Here is an 18,170-nt window from a genome sequence, read left to right as displayed (position 1 = left end):
TACATGAGTCAAATTATGTTTTGAGTTCGTGCTAGCTTAAACGTGTTAGCTTAACTTTCAACGTGCAACAGATGTTTGTGGTGGTTTTAAAGTTATACAACACAAGTTCAACACGTTGAAATGTTCCTTTCTGATCAAATAAACAGACAAAAAGTACTCAGATGTAACAGACTTTGTTCTTTTCTTCTTCTGCCAGACTGTAATATAACCGGTACAACAAGTATGAGCAAATTAGCATTAAAAAAATTGATTAAAGCCGAGAGACATGTACTAATTTTCCTGCTCCTGCTCGGAGCTATGTGGCATTCCTCCAAAAAAATGTTCCTCATAAAGCAGGAGAACAAAAAAGAGAAAGAAAAACTCTGGCTTCCATGAATCAAGGCACATCTTGTTCGTTCCCTTGAGAAACCAGCCACAAACTGACTCTGTAATGTAAAAAGGAAGTGTTGATTCTTGCTGCTGAGGAACTTCAAAGGCCCCAAATAGGACACTAATTTGCACAGAGAGATTTTCTATTAAGATGCTATTGCGGCAGTGGCACCACAGCAGCACTATCAGTCATCTCGGAAACCCCACATTTGGATTTCTGTAGTTCTTTCTTCAATAGTCGGGCCTTTGTTCCTTCAAGTTTCGCCGATCGCCATCCTTTTTTCCTCGTTTTTTTTTTTTTTAAGTTTTGTTAGACCCACGGTTCACACAGTCCATGTGTGCTTCGCATACACAGCTCTCCACATCAAACAGCAAACACTCTGATAATACCAACAGTCCATTTGTTTGTCTTAAACGCTGATACCCATCTCCAAGTCATGTGTTATTCTAGTCAGGGCTTTCAAGTGTCCCATCAAACGCCCCCTGCTAGTCTTAGAGGTACATCGAGTTTCTGCCATTGTGCATTTGACCAAAAATGTGAAGTTGCATGAAAAATAACTTTGTCAATAGCATGTCGGAGATCTCGCACACTTCCCCTCATTACTGTTGGGCTGCCTGATATAGCATGTTTGTGTGCGCTTGTGCTCACAGTCATTATGTCCATACAGACACTCATAAACATAATTGGCTGATAAGAAGAGGAGACGTGATGAGTTGTCTTTCTTGCACATGCAAACACACACAAACGAGCACGCACACACCAGACCGGGAAGACTGTTGAAGGCTATCACAGACCATGTCATATACAAACAAAGAGCCAGATGAGAATCTGGGTAATAGGAAGTCCAGACAAATATGTTAATACCTGCACATCTGAGTAACTATCAGTCAGTAGGAAACATCAAGAGAAAGGAAGACTGAAAGTTAACAACTCAAGTCAGTTATTTTCTATTTTTCTCTTTTTTTTTTAGCTTGAAAGTGGCTCTGAAACTATGCGCACATCAGCCTCAGCAGCAAGCATTCAAGTGAATGGATAGTCTATGTAAGTCTTCAATCAGGATTCCATGTTTAAATCTCTGGAGTTCACTCAAATTTTTACTTCACCATTGAATGTACGTTGTAGGTTAAATCAGGTCGAACTTTGACCAGTCAGGAACTCTGATTTGGTAATGACGTTTGGTTAAATTCACCTTAAGTGACAACCGTTTGAAAACTGATGATGGAGGTGAAATGAAAAACTGCGGTTTGTGCCCGACCAGGATTATACGACCCCAGTATTTTATATATTCAACACATGCTCATTCCAAAGTTGTCACATATTGATGTATGATTAAGGACCCCCTCAAACATACTTGCTGCGTGTCCCCAACTCACCATTTTCTGACATGCTGGCTGTTTCCATTAAATCAGGGGTCCAGGAGTTTTGTTCTGATGTTGGTACCGGTACCCTAACGCTGCATTCACACCAGACGTGGCCGGTGTGTCAAATTCACGTCTGCTGTCCCTCTTTTGACACACATCAATTTTACTGCTAGACGTCTTGGCCAAGGAGCAAACGCCAAAGTTGTTCTGGAATTAATTTGTTTCCATATCTCGAAAAACATGGATGATGTTGAGCAATTAGCTTTGGTTTATATGTTTTGGAGAGCTCTACAGTGGCACCGGCAAACACATTGCTGTGTCTGGGTTCACCAGATCATTCAGTCTCACTCGGTGCAGACTTTTCACACAGTGCAGCGAGAGCTATGCCTGGATTGCGGCCGTTTTAAACGTTACTTCCGTCTTTCTGTGGCCCAGTTTGAGAATTAACCTGAGAGGGATTGAATAAAAATAAATTATTTATTAATGTCTTGACTAGGAATTGCATTCTATTTATTATGTTCTTGATTGTAAATAAAAACATAAGCCCATGGAATATGAGCGCCATGGCCGTTCCGATTGCACCCACTGCCACGATAGTCGCCGCCGCGATAGCCATCACTGCAATCGCTCGCTCTTTGCCAACCCCAGTGAGCCAGCATAGCGTGCAGGCATATGCTGGCCAAACCTGCGGGAGGCGGAGCTTGCTAAGCTGTCCACCATGCAGCTGGCTAGCGTAACGGGCTGATCGCTCCAGCTCCATGGACTCTGTGGTAGGCTAGCATGTATCCCGCTTTGACCCAACAGTAGCTGCAACAGTCTCCATCAACCCCACGTCTTTACATTGATTTAACATTGGAACTTGTCGCCTTCGCCGCTTGAATCGCAACCGGTGTAAATGCACCTTCCCCCAGTATCGGTCCGCGTCCAGTACTCTGTCAGGTAAAGCGTCCAGTCCGTGTCCAGTACCAGTTTGCAGCCGGGAAGTTGGGGAACCCTAATTTAATTGGAGCAACAAGACACCCAAATCGTCAATTTTTGATGCGGAGGAATCCTTAACCACATGTGACGACTTGGCGATGAAAATGTGTTGATATATCGTGAAAAAAAAAATTTGGAGCAAGAATTGTACCACTTCAATATTTCGTACCAAGTCTCTTCAGCTGTAGGTGGCACTAGTCTCGGCAGGAACAGTCCAGTGTGAACACACATTATGCTAAATGGGAGTTCAAGAGTTTGTGTTCAGCAGATAAATGTCCATCACATGTTTTCATCAATGTAGCTTGATGGATAACTTGTTTGTGAACATGGTGGATATCTAGTATTTTTTTTTCCTTTTTTCCAAATAGTCTTTTTGAGTTTTGACCTTTAAGGGTCATGATTTTTCCATGTATTTTTTGTTCATATCCAGTAGATGAACAAGATAACACTGTTGTGTTTATTCAAGATGTTTTGTATTTTACTGCAGGAAGTGCAACAGAACTTAAAACATTGTAAAAATATCACCCTAATAATCTCGTAAAAATCTCAGATATTAAATGCTGTCAGCTATTAGACTCTACAAGACTTCAAAGACACTGGGTAATAGTTATTGTTAAGTTTTTAATAGTATGTATTAAGTATCTGCTTCTTGTAATAGAGCTATGGTAACATGGAAAATTCCCCTTTGTAGGACCAATAATGTTTTTTTTTATTCTAAAAGTAGATGTATTGACATGGCTTACAGGTATGTTATATTATTTCAGTTTTTTGAACTTATGAATATTGGCATGCAGCTTAGTTTATAACATACATATAGATATTACCAATTGATAAACAAAAACAATCATAATACCTGAAAGTTCTCACAATCACACAATCATCATCAAGTTATGCTGAATCTCACATCCAAAAATATATAAAATGCTAACAGTGGTAATACTATGACTCAGCTGTAATAAAATCATGAAATCGTAAAAACATGAGAGCACACATCCTGAAGTCTTTCCTGCTTTCCTGCCAGCTTGATAAGACTGACATCATAAATGAGTGCCAAAGCGCTTTTAAACCATTACTACTTATTTGCTGAGGCCATTTCCCAACTGCTGTCCTTCAGTGGTGCCAGAATGTGCGCAGCAAGAGCAGAAGTCTGGGGTGTTTTTGCATGCCGACCAAAAATATGGCAATACTTAATTACCCTGAACGAATGAAATCCCTCCTTCACCTGGTGGTTATTTGACTAAAAAGAAAAAAAAACACTCATCCTTTTCTCAGTGCTCTTCTTCACTCTCTTCTCAGGTTTCAATCCCTTCCTCCACCCCCTTTCTCTCAGAGCTCAATGGCTACCAGCAGGTTAGATCATAACATTTCACTCATATATCTATCTTCTGTAAGAGGATCCACACACAGCAGACGCGCAGGCGCGCACACACAGCTTTTGTTGCGATTTCCAGTCCTGCTGAAAGGCTTTATAACACAGGCCTCTCTTGTGTGTCCAAATGTGTGTGTGCTGCAACTTTGGGAAGAACAAGTGTATGATCAAAGCTAACAGGTCTCCTTCGCTGGATCTCATGGGACTGACACTCAAAGATGCTTAGAAAACTTTTGATGCAGTTCTTTGAACTTGACTTCTTTAGAGAAAATTCTGTAAAAAAATAAATTTGGCATAACTTATTTAAACATATTTTGGCAGCAACTTATACTAAGAAGCAGCTCATATGTGATTTTTTCAAGCAGAAATAGGCCAATTTATTGATTTCTTTATAAAAATGTAAACAAAGAAAACTTAAATAAAGGTTGATTTGAATTTTCCTCTAAGAACCAGAAACCCCATAGAAGTTGTTTCCCACTGACAACCACTAGAGGGCACTGTAGGTGTTTGTAACAGTATTTGCTACTGACAGCAACACAGAAGAAGGATTACTGACTCAAAACATAAAGAGATCGTTCTCTTCTTAAACTTTATTTTTAAACTTTATTTTTGCATCAAAACTTTACTATTTTTGTCTTATTTTTTTTCCTTCCTCGGACGAATGCTGGACGGCAAGTCGTCAAACTGGGTTACAGAGATATAAAAGTAGCATGGTTAAAGCTTAAAAACCAAAAACACAAGTGAAATTATTTTTAAAATATCTAGAAATAATCTTTAACATCAAGGGGTAATGATTCTTTTCTCAGCTCCTACACTGCATTGAATTTTAAGAAAGTAAAAATATTTTTTTCCATTATTTTCTGTCTTGCAAGAAAATAAATGTATCAATAAAGTTTTTCAATTGCTTTTAGTGGTATACCACTAAAAATTGTCGCCATACAAAGATTAGGCTCCAGCAACCTTGTCACCTCAATTGGAAACAGAGTTCAAAAGATTGACAGATTTTCATTTTTAAAAGGGGGAAAATGTAACCTTTTGGCTGCTCTACCTAAAAGTAAACAGATCTTTTTTTAATCCAGAATGTGCTCATGACCTCATTAGCTAATAAACACAAGAATTATTTTTTTATGGCAATGGTCCAGGTACACTGCAAAAACGGAATCATACTTGTTTTGCAAGAAAAAAATCCCATCAAGAAAGTTTTAAATAATCTTAAAATAACATCTCAGTGACTAGAATTTGTTTTCTTTTTTTGCAAATTTAAAGTAAATTTTTTTAAACGTTTGACCTATTTTCTGGGGGCCTGTTTTTGCAGTGTAAATGTAGTCACAGAAAAACATTGGTGTAGACATAGTTACAAAAGCATCTCCAAAGCTTTAGGATTTCAAGAAACCACAGTGAGCACCATTAACCGCTGACAAACAGCTCCAAACCTTCCCAGGATGAATGAAATGCTTCTGTCAAAGCTGCAGTCCTCTCAATGATTTCAATGAAAACATTTGAGCAACCGACAGTGTCAGTATAGAAGGATGCAAAATAGAACATCTAAAAACATCTGTCTCTATCTGCTATTTTTAATAGATTTTTTTCCATTTTCCTTCCAGACTGTTTGGTCTCTGTTTGGTCCGTAGTGGTCACTCTAATAAATTATGGAGTGAATGCCATCTGATGACCTTTTGCAGGAACAAAATCCATCTGACTTTGAATCGCTCCAGCTGGACCTCCTGGGCTGTTTTGCATTGTTCCACTGATGCCTGAAACAACAAAATAGAAAGTCTGTCTATTTAAAGTAGCACTGATTAAAAGGGCAAGGCTAACCTTTCCTTTATTCATCTTTAAGTCACACGAGTTGATGAGGATCTTTGTTTTTGACAGAGATGATACAAAACTGAATGAGTTCATCATTTGTCTATGAGTTTTGGAGATTAAAAAACATCAACACCTTAAAATTTCTGCTATAAAATGTGGAATAAATGTACATTAAAAAATTGTAAATGTCATATTTGAGACACACATTTCTGAAACCCCTATCTCATTAGCATGATCCCAACTTTCCTGAGAGTCCATTGTGTAGAACTTGGTTTGTTTTCTATTCTGTAGTTCATCATCATTCCACTAGGGGCAGCAGATGGGCTTTTCCTGCTCATTTCAAGATGGCTGCCTCCATGACAGTTTTGGCAGGAAAATGTTTCGCTAATTTTCAAAACATTTGAGTGAAATCTACTCATCTGTTGCTTTAAAAAACAAACTACTTACTGTATGCTGATGATTAATTATTTATAGTAATACAGTTAAACCATGTCAAAAATCTATCAAATTTTAAGACTGTGGGTGAATAAGATGCTTATCTTTAACACTGTGAGCAAAAACATACAATTTTTTGTGGTTTTCATCAGTGGGTTTGAAAAATGTCTTAATAAATTAAAACTATGAATTTCTGTCAAATTTTTGGTACAGATATTTGTTTAAAACAAATCCTGTGAACTCAAAACTGAAAACAACTCCAAAAAAATTTGAATCAACCTTGTTAATTTCACAATTAAAGATTAATACATTTTTCGATGGGTTTTAGAATATTTCTAACTTATTTGAAGAAAAACTAAAACTTGTTTAATATTAACATTCTTGTTCTATGTGTTAAAAATGACCCGCCCTGCTAAAGCAACCAAAATAAGGCCTCTTGATTGAGTTTTATAGCTAAAATCTATTGTAAAAGAGGGAACATCACATTAATTATGATTTCAAATCAATTTAAATAATTTTTAAGTCCTGTTTTAGTTACACAATTCAAAAATATAATCACCAGTGAACATTATTACACTTTATTTTGTAAATACGAACATTCATAAAATGTTTATTTTACACAGTAAAGTTTTATTTAATTGGTGGAAGATAAATATCTGTTAAAATTCAATGGAATGACCCAACCAAACAAAAATAAAAAAAAAATGTTTTGGAAAAAATGTAGTTTCAAGAAGATAAGGCTATAATAAAGATCTGCATCTTTGTAAAGTAGCAAAATTAAGTCCTGAACAACAACAGTTTGTTAGTCTTTTCTCCATGTTTTGGTCTATTTCGAGGATTTTCAGGCATCCTTTCAAGTCATTTTAGGTTCCATGGAGCATATGTAGACTCCAAAGTCCACTTCCAAAAACAAAGTTCATGCATCTGTAAGAAAAAGCAGGAATTTTCCATTTCCAAAGTAATAACATCCCTTTTCCCAGGTGGGAACGTGTTGATGCAGAGAGAGTCAGTGAGCAGGGACAGACACTTCCTGATCAAATCATTTCAGCCATCACTGTCAACACACATTATTACCTCGCCAATAATTAATGGGATTTCATTCCCCCACTTACACACACTTCCAGGTGTTTGCCTCACAGTGTCAGTTCGGTTCAACTTTGACATGCCTTTTCCACAAAGACATCTGGCTTCAAATTGGCACCAAACGGCAGATTTTGCTGCAAAACTTGAAAATGTGAGGAGAGAAAATGAGGTGTATGTTTACAACAAAAGAAAATAGCCACCAAAGGATTCTGAAAAACTATTATTTAGTTAACAAAAGCTATTGTTTCTCACAAAGCAGAGGTCTTCCTAAACAGAAAAGACTATCCCTGCGAAAGCACTGGCTGGCAGTATCAAATATGCATTTAACTCCACATGTCGAACCCTCTGTCATTGGATCCTGTGGATAAATCACCAAATTACACCACAATGGCTGTGGATTCGTGTCATTCACACAGGCCACATGAAAAGAGACGCAGAGAAAGAGGGAAGTCTGACTTCCATGGCTCAGACCAGTCAGACAAAAGACTCTGGAACAGCGCTGCCTCGGGACGAAATAATCATATGACACTGGTGCACAGGAAGTCACCCAAGTTGTCCTTTGTCTGGGACAACATCAAAATCTCTACTGGAAGTACGTTGATCGAGTTAAAGGTCGAAAAGCTACAGTACGTTAAAAATGTTGTGTTTCAGTATCACTGATGACGCCTCAGGTGTTAAAGGTTTAAGAGGTGGCATCTTTGCACCTGCAAAAAAAAAAAAAAAAACATTGAATAATATTATAACTAAAAATGTACATTTTCTTAGAATTTTTGTTTGGTGAAAAAACGAATTGCACTTGTTCTGACCTAAAAATGTGATGACTGTATTTTTTGGACTGTTAGTCGATCTGGAGTTTAAGTTGCTGAAGCTAAAAAAAAAAAAAAAAAAGTATAAAAAGGAAAAAAACTCATAAATGTCATACTCAAGTATATGTCGCACTTTTTGAGGGAGACTTATTTTGCAAAATATGGGAACAAAAACTGACATTTCATCTGGAAAGGCAAATCATATTCACATTACAAACAACATTGATAAACTGAGAGAACGTATTTACTACTGTAACACACTGAGGAGAATTAAGCTTCATGAAACATCAGAGAAATCTAGTATATTAGCCCAAAAAATAAGCAATTATCCAGATAGCTATAGCATAAAGAACATGCTAACAAACACTAATTCTGTTAAATTCTCCATCGTCTGTTGCTGCGGAATAATTCCACTAAGCCCGGTGTACGTTCACTCTAGACATGTGACACACATTCAAGAATACGCTAAACCTGGGTTCTTGAATGTGTGTTTAACATATGGTGTTCACCCAAGACAAGCAGGGAGGGGCTTCTTTTGCTACTGTTTGCTACCGCTACCTACAGTTGGAAGAGGCTTCCTACAGAAATGTTGTAGCGGGGCATATCTAGCACATTTAGCACTTCTTTTTCTTTCACAGTTCTTTTCCGATATACGAAAACATATATATTATATATTAATGTTGTATAATTTTGTTACGGCACCAACTGCAATTATGAATATATCTTCCATGATCATTTCAGTCGGCATTTCTGTTTTTTTTAAAGAATGCATCCCCAAAACCGAGTCCAAATGTAATACATCGATTCAACCTGTAGGGGGCAGCACACCAACTGTTTTTGACTGTATTCTCAAGTTTTAAACAAGTTTATTTTAATTTGTCAAAAATCTGGCAATGACCAACAGACAGCACTTTCAAAGCCGCATTTATAGGCAAAAAAAGTTGATTTAGGGTTTGGTTACCGTTAATTTTTGACGCGTGCACAATTGCCTCGCGTTTTGCTAGTAGAACCCCAAAAACTGACTTAAAAACGTACTCGCGGTTAGCTACAGATAACTGAGAATTTGATCGCAGAACCCTAAAACATGCATTTACATAGACTTCAATGGAAGTGAGGGGGGGTAGTGTAAACTAGCTTAAAATTGAGCTGTGCTTCTTCTTTTGCGTTGCCTTCAATTCTGATGGACACACCTACAGTGCCCTCTAGTGGTTCTTTTTTCTTCCTCTTCTTCTTTTTTTCCAACAAAGTCAGCAAAACAATGCAAAAAACAGTGACTAATACTCCAAAAAATATAGTAATTAAAATTATAGTCTTGTAATTGTGTTATGTTTGCCTTTAATCTGATTTAATGCAACAAAAACAAACAAGGTGGTTTTTAAACATCGTTCCAAAAAGTTAGGTCAAAAGACACAACTAAACTCCAAGGGTTTCTGAGGACTCCACAGACATTCAAATGAGGACAAGTGTGCGGAGCGAGTTGTGGGAGCACAGAACATCTTTAAGTTTCTACCAGCCGAGCCTCCCCTCCGATTAGGAATGCATCTTGAGCAGGTGATTACAGTCAGAGTGATGTGCAGCCCTGCCAGCTCCCGCCTGAGGCCACACAAGCTTTCATCTATTCAGCTGCATGACTCTGGCAGACAGACGGCTCTGCTCTGGCCTCCCCCCCAAACCTCACAGATGACCCTCTATATTCTAAATCCAAACTTTAAAAAAGATACAAATTGTATTTTTGTTAGAGACTTTCAGCTGCGTTCAATGTCAAAATAGAGTTTTATAGATGGTCTTTTGCTTTGCTGTTAAAGCGACTTTAGAGCAGCGGATGCGCAACCGTAGGACCGCCAGATCGAATGATTGCGTCTTTGACGGCGTGCATATAGAAACCAGGCCTCATCAAGGTACAGATAAGGGCCTGATTAGCATCTACAAAACAAGCTGTCAGTTCTTGTGCTCATTTGAATTTCCAAGACACACTGAACTCTCCGAAAGCACCAAAACAAGCCAAACTGCAGGAATTACAGGAAGAAATTGTTGAGAAAACTAAAACCGAAGGAATTTAGCATTTAGAGCAAATAAGACAAAGCCAAAATTCAATTATTTTTTTTTACAATATGTTTGGGTTCATGTTTCATTTCGTCTTTAATCTGCACCCAGAAACATGTCGGAAGCATCCAGAGCTCTCGTTTAGAGATCACCCCAGGCAAGACACTGAATATCACCAAGTCAGGTGACCACAACCTCTGTAACCTCCAGATGGAGCATTGGAGGGGGAGGAGTCATCTCATGAAAGCTTCAGGCCCTCGGCTCCTGTGAGCAATGTGCCGGACTGCGATCCGTGTCTGCGGTAATCCTCCTCCAACTGAGCATTGTTCCACTGTTTGCTCGAGCGCAAACACTTTGTTTACCCCTAGAAACTTTGGACAACAAAAACAGCTCAACTGGACGCTTCCCCTTTGACAAACTGACACCTTAGATATGCATTAGGACGTGGATTAGCTTCTGTCAGTTACAGGTGTTACAATCTGATTACTGCAGGATGATCAACGGAGGGAGTTAGGGAGAAGAGTGGAGGTGTCGACTGATAGCCAGACACCAAATTTATGACATCCTTCTTTAAAGGACAGAGAAAAAAAGCAAGGTCTAATATAGTCATGAGCCAAATGTTGTAACGTGACTGCTGCTCACAACAATCCAATATAAAAATATATAAACATATATAAAAACAAAATATATAAATATATAAAATATAAAATATATAAAATATAAACAAAATATAAAAACATAGGGATGGACTGACGGACAAATAGACACAAACAGAAAAACAAAAAAGACGAGTTTGGTCTCGAAACCTCCTGCTTGTACCAGTGAATGCACAGGATAATGTGAGATAGATTACATAGATGAAGTGATGTGATGATGATGTGATTATTTTCCAATTCTCAAGCACACTTACATAATCATTATTCATCATTAATAATGTGTAACTAAAGGAAATCTATCAAATTTGTGATTTCAAATTGATGGCCCTTCATTTTTTTTCCTACCCTGTAGTTCATCATCATTCCACTAGGGGCAGTAGAAGGGCTTATTTCAAAATGGCTACCTCCATGACAGTTTTGGTGGGAAAAGTTTAACAAATTTTCAAGACTTTATGGAGGGATGAACACATCTACTGTTATTCATATTTTTAAATGAGAACTTGTATTAAAAGAATGCAACATTTTTGGATAATTTAACTTTTTATAAAGCAGTTAAAGTGTGAATCAAATTTGAGACTGTGACTAAATAAGGTTATTTTGCCCTGAACACTCATTTCAATATTTTTGCATCTTTAACTAACATTCGAGTGGGCGATCACTTTCCAAATCACCTAAAGTATCATAATAGTATATCACAAAAAATAATTTTATTTTTGTGGATTTAATCAAAGGGTTTAAAAACAATTCAATTCCAAAAAAATATAGAATTTTTTGGTGTTGTTTTCTTAAAAAAATGAAAAGTTGGGCTTGACAAAAGACTTTGTGGTCTTTAGTGCTGCACCTGGTTTAGATTAAACCTCTGCCAGAAGAAAACCAGTGAAGCACGGAGGTGGCTGTACTGTAATCAGTGGAGGTCCTTTGTTAGTAGAGTCTGGAAATAGCTCGTCATTGATTACACAAACTACTTTATTTAAAGTAGATAGTATGTTTAAAATCTAGTCGACATGATACTGCACAAAAATGAAAGCTAATATATTTGTTAAACAAAAAACATTTACTTCTGCTTGTTGTAGTTTGATATTAAGTTAACTCCAACTCCAGTTGCTTCAGACTCCTTACATTTTTGGTGTCAATTGTAATCCTGTTAATCTGCAATGAGTAAGTTGAATGTTTAACTAGTTAACTGTCAAAATTTGCACACTGAAATCTAATTAAAAGTTTCTAACTTGAGTTGTAAAAACCTGATTCTTAATTCTTAAGTAGCTTTCTTTTGTGCAATTTTCACAGCAAAACTGGCATCACAATGTTACAGTTTAGAATACTGACAGATGTTGCTTTTCTTATCAAGCCACAAAAAGATTAGTGTAAATTTCTATTCAGTTGGAATTACAAGTGGAATCCTCGTTTTTGCTGTGAGCAGAAGTTTGTCTATCGCCTTCTGTTGATCTTTACTTGAGCTCTGTGCTGATTATGGAAAGAACCAGTCAAACAAAACCTATCATTACCTTTCAGTCGGGCTTTGGAAAAGGATTAGTTGTGCCCACAAACAAGCCTTCTGTTACCTAATATTTTAAACTGACATCCTTTTAGTTAACTTTCAAATGACCTTAGCCGGCCTTTTTGAGTGCGAGCGACAGCAAAAATAGACTCAACTGCAAAGATCAAATTTGACTTATGCCTTTGCTCTTGTCGTATTTGGACTAATAAAGGTGCTCAAGAATTAAAGCTTTTAAAGATCCTGGAGATGAGAAATAATTCCATCTGTCAGATTAGCGAAGAGTAAAGCTGACCAGCTACACGTGATGTGTTCCTTTTTCTTTGGCCACACCTAAAATGTCAACAGTTTGTCTTAATTCCACAACAGACAGGTGTGATTATCGAGGATTGAGTCCTAATCAACCACGAACACGAGTCATGCTCCAGTTGTGACTTTTTTCTTAACAAATGATCAGGATCTGAGGACAACAGCACGTAGCCAGTCCTTTCTTTACACCTGCAGCCACGTGCAGAATTTATATGGATGGATGTAAACGTAAAAATCTGTCAGGTAATACCATCGTAGTTTGTATTATACAGGCTGTATTATATTATATAGTGAAACAATAATGTTTTTTTTATTAAAGAAACATCCTAAGATTTTGACAACCACTTTTTCTAAACTACAAGGAGCACTTAAAAGCCTCAATTATATATATATATATATATATATATAAAACCACAGTGTTATAATCCAGGGCGTGTTACATGTGGATTAATTCTTACTGATTTTGAAGCGATTCTGAGAGCCGCACTGTCAAAATGTCAGCCTGTTTTTTGCACAAGTTGCAAACAAGGTTGGATTTTATTGTAAATAAATGTGTTGTGTTGTCAGACTGATTTTTTTTAAGTGTCACTAACAAGGTTGGGAGTTAGCATGGTCACAGTATTGTTCGTTTTAATGGTATCATTCTGGTTTTTATTTTTTTATGTGTTGCAAACAAGGTTGAAAGTTGCAGGTATTGTAAATACGCTAACGTGGCTAAAGCTGTATTGGTGTCGGACCGTGCTTTTTTACGTGGTAGTAACGAGGTTGGGAGTTAGTCTAGTCATACTAATGTTTGTTTTAGTAGCATCAATCTGGTTTTTTAACATTCTGCAAACAAGGTTAGGAAGTATTGGTATAGTGAATACGCTAACATGGCTAACAAATAGTTTTTACGTGTTACTAAACAAGTTGAGAGTTAGCGTAGTCACAGTAATGTTTGTTTTAGCCTGTTTTTTTACTTGTTACAAATAAAGTTAAGAATTATATGTATAGTGAATATGCTAACGCAGATTTTTAACGTGTATCTAACAAGGTTGAGGTTTGGCTAAGTCACAGTATTAACTGTATCAGTTTGGTTTTTACTTTGTTACGTGTTGCTAACAAGGTTGGGAAGTACAGGTATTTTAAAAATGCTAATGTGGCTAAAGTGTAGCGCTGCCAGACTATTTTTTTTTTGTGCTAATAACCATGTTGGGAGTTAGCATAGTGACAGTATTGTTTTTGTAATAGTATCAGTCTGTTTTTTGATGTGTTGCTAACAAGGTTTGGAGTTATAAATATTTTGAATATGCTAATTCGGCTAACGCTAATATGGCTCACGTGGCAAACTACAATTTTTAGTCATGTGAACACAGTTAATGTCTGACTAACCAAAAGACTGATCTCTGACTCTCTTGTCTCGCTCAATATGATTCACATATATAAATGACACAAGTTCTATAAATAAACTATCATTGACGGTAGTCTGGAAAATACAGTATTTTAATTTTAAAAAATGTCAGATGTCACAGAAATTATTGCGGGCATCACAAAAAGCTTGTAAAGTTAAAAAAGGGTTTCCACTTTTCCTTGTTCTGTGGTTCATAGTTGGACGTTCCCAACACACACAAGTGTCCCAGCACAAATTTCACACCCCCTGCTAGCCTGGTATCTCATGTTGTCATCTCTCCCTTTCAAGATACGGGGTTCTCTGGCCAGACCCCAACCCCTCCCACCTCTTTCCCACCACACACACATGCACACACAGAGGAGCACTGTTCTACCCTGGGGGGATATACCAAGATGAAAGGAGGGGTGGTTAGGGTTTACCAAAAGAGTAGATTAAACAGATGAGGGGACCTCGCTCATCATCTTCTATTTCAGTGTCACTGTTTCCTACATCAACAACCATCTTCTTCCTTTTCAGGAATCTATCTCCCTGACTGCAAGATCCAGATTTACTAAAAATTCTCAAATTACTGCAAATTCTCCTCCACTTTTCTAGATAGAAAACAAACTATTTCATTTTAAAGGTATTTTTTTCAGTTGTCAAAATAACTGTTCATGAAACACTAAATGTTGCTGCAAGACAGCCCCAGTGAGTTTGCTGTCAAGCACTGCCACCGTGTGGAAGGTCTCAGCACTGCAAGGGATGAATTTGCACCAGTGGTGGAAAATGTCTATTACTTGCAATTGATTTTGAGTTTTTTTAAAGTTGAAACTAAATAAACTTTAACCACACATCTGTTTAAGTAGGGGGCTTATAAATCTTTGTTCAAATTCAAAACATATTCAGAAGCTTCTATTATTCATTTAGACAAATAGATTAAATAAACTGTAATTTACACGTGTGTATTGGAGAAGATATTTGACACAGAAAAATGTTGTTTCCACAACCTCCAAGGCAAGCAATGGAGGAACTGACTCTTACTGAAAAGTGCAATAACCCTCACCAGTTGACAACATGCCTCACCTCCTCTCTTTGGACGCTGTGGTCATCATTGTGGATCAGACTACCCACTGTAGTGTCATCACGAGCATGTTTTATGATTTAGTTAGTGCTGGACTCTTCATTGCAGTCGTGGGTCATCTGGTTAAAGGCTACTGCCCTTAGGACATACACTCCACAAAAATATAAACGCAACACTTTTTTTTTTTTTTTTGCTCTCATTTTTCATGAGATGGACTTAAAGATCTAAACTTCAGTCCAGATACAAAATATTACCATTTGACCAACCGAAACTCAGTTGGAGCAACAAAGTTTTCACTCACCCTTTAGAAAAATAAGATACTGATTTATATTTATGTTTTTGCTACAGACAAGATACATTTAAATAAACAATTGTGTTTTTTTCATGAATAAAACCTAAACATGAAGAGAAAATAGATTTTTTCCCCAAATATGAAATAGTTTATAACTTTTGACAGAGCTTTGTATGACTTCCTTTCAAAATAAAAGACATCCTACACCTTAGGATCACGTCAATGCAGCAAAAGCAGTAGGTAAAGTGTAAAGTCATCATTGTTTATTTTACAGCTTCTGGAGCATTTCAGCCACAAATTCATAAATAAAACCAACAAAAACTAAATTAGAGCTAATTAAGTATAGCCCCCACCATATATTAAAACCAATGAGACACACGATAAAAAACAGAAAATCTTCTTAATAATCCAGTGGATTATAATTTAACGTAGCTTTAGTTCTGTTTGTGCTTGATGACAACACATTGATTCTCTGTGACAAATGAAGTTTAAAATAAAGCTCAAATGTGCCAGTAAGATGTTAATAGATTACAAAGGATTGATGGATTAATGGAGAATTACAACTACCGAACGATTCATACCTTCTTTCAGCTGTATGGGAATGAGTTTAATAAACTTTAAGTTAATTTACTTTTTTTCAACTTTACTACTTCCTTTTTGCTCTACAGTTACTTTTTTTTAATTAAAACATTTTATTTTAACTAAAGAGCCACATGTGGCTCCGGAACCGCAGGTTAGACCCCTGTCATATACAGTCAATGGTCCTGAAATGAAGTATTCCGTCTTTTAAAGGTCCAGATGTAGTTTGGAAGAGTGGTCTGAGCACTAAGCAAACTGGTCCAGCTGGAACAATTTGGAGCAGTTTGGAGACCATTCACTTTAAATAACCCACTAAAGCACTTCATTGTAATGGGAGTGAGAGCAACAGGTTATCAACTGTCATCCAGGCAGGTTCTGGTGGAAAGGCTGCTCGTTCAGATTCTTTACTGACGTTAGCTTTGATCCTGCCCGACGAGGTTGCTGTCATCTTTACACATTATCTCTTGTAACTTCTGTTCTTGATCTACTTTCACATGTTCCTGGAGTTGACTTGTCTTGGATGACATTCTGGGTTTTCTATCAATTAAAATGTTCTTCCTTTCATTCTTTGCTGTTCTGATAGTGTGACAGTTGACTCAACCTCTGAGTTCAAATTGCTTAAGGATAAAATTCTGAAGAATTCCTTTTGTTGTTTATAATCCTGTACAATCCATTACAGCAAATAATTGACAAATAACATTTTTAGGGGAAAAAATAGGATATTTAAAGTATTAAAACAAAAAATATATATAATTTGTGACAACATACACTGTAGATAGTATGACACTTTGTATGTATCATACTAGTATGATACATTGGATGATTTGTTATGTTTTTAATCACAACAATGTTTGTTAAAGATGTAAAAATAAGTGTTTACGAAAAAAGTACTGTCTCAAATTTGATACACAGATTTTTAGCATGCTCTCACTGTATCATAAAGAACCAATAGTCAACTATTTTTACACTTTTTCCAATACAGCAAGTGGTCATTTTAAAAACAAAACAGCAATAGATGAGTTATTCTCACCTTAAGGTTTTCAAAACTAGCAAAGATTTTCCCGCCAGAAGTGTCATGGAGGGAGACATTTTGAAATGAGCAGGAAAAGCCCTTCTACTGCCCCTAGTGGAATGATGATGAACTACAAGACAAAAAAACATTATTATGGGTTTTTAAGGAAAGTTTGGATCATGCTGATGAGATAAGAGTTTATGGAAACCTGTTTACCAAATATGACACGAATGTTTTTTAAGAGGTTAAAACTGGTGATTTATAATTTAAACTATTTTTGCATGTCTATAAAAAAGAAAATCTTTTTTTTATTAAAATGGGAATAAATAAGATTAAAAAACAATCTTCTAGTGTCATTTAAATATTTTCATTTTAAACCTACTAAGATCACATGATGACATCTCCACCACCATGCCTTATATTGTGTTAATCCCACAATATTTTGGTTATTACAGACTAGTTAGACAAGATAAACCAGTCAGGTCGTTTTTATTTTTATTTGTTTAGGCTAAAACTTTTGAAACAGAATACTGACAAAGTATCTTTGCATAGATTCAATCATCAACTTCAGTTTCTGTTTGCAAGAAAACAAAGACATAACTACCACCAGCGTCCCAGTGTGTGTTACACAATAAGCGGGTTGTTGTGTTTATGAGTAGAATGCTCATCTCCTGCTGTTTCTAACTTCTTTTACAGCCATCTGACAGCGTTTATCAGGAGCGCTTTCTGAACGAGGCAGAAGGCCGGGCCTAATAAGGCCACACCTCGAGGCTTGGATTCAGATCTGAGCACAAGCCAGTTATGAGAGATTATACAGCAGCAATTCTTGCTAATTAATTTTACAGGCAGCTCCTAAATGAGGACTGATGGTTGGAAGTGTCTGTTGAACATATTTTTGCTGCAGCTTGCAGGCAAATGCACACACATCCAATCGTCCTCTCTAAAATGCAGAAACACCATCTGGAAATCAGCTGACAGCTGTCTGACTGCAGAGATTTTATAGAATAGTAGATTGTCGTGGATGGTGTGATTGTTTCATTTGCTCGCTGAAAAAAAAAAAAAGTTTGATTTTAGTGAATGACTTCACAATTTGATTGGATTTGATGAGGAAGTGTTATTAAAT

At 36.8% G+C, this 18,170-nt stretch overlaps 1 long non-coding RNA gene across 3 annotated transcripts in view; it reads left to right on the top strand.

Annotated features, from left to right (window-relative positions):
* LOC112147313 overlaps nucleotides 1-18,170 on the top strand; it is a 38,914-nt gene that overhangs the window by 854 nt on the left and 19,890 nt on the right. For all 3 annotated transcript variants that reach the window (XR_002919436.2, XR_002919435.2, XR_002919434.1), the window contains exons 2-3: nucleotides 1,341-1,411; nucleotides 4,006-4,059. This is a non-coding gene — a long non-coding RNA (uncharacterized LOC112147313). The remainder of the gene's footprint in view (nucleotides 1-1,340; nucleotides 1,412-4,005; nucleotides 4,060-18,170) is intronic.

The sequence above is a fragment of the Oryzias melastigma genome, linkage group LG17 (assembly GCF_002922805.2).
Source record: "Oryzias melastigma strain HK-1 linkage group LG17, ASM292280v2, whole genome shotgun sequence".
Classification (NCBI taxonomy): Eukaryota; Metazoa; Chordata; class Actinopteri; order Beloniformes; family Adrianichthyidae; genus Oryzias; species Oryzias melastigma.
The sequence above is the reverse complement of the archived record's forward strand: the minus strand, read 5'-3'. Positions and strand labels throughout refer to the sequence as shown.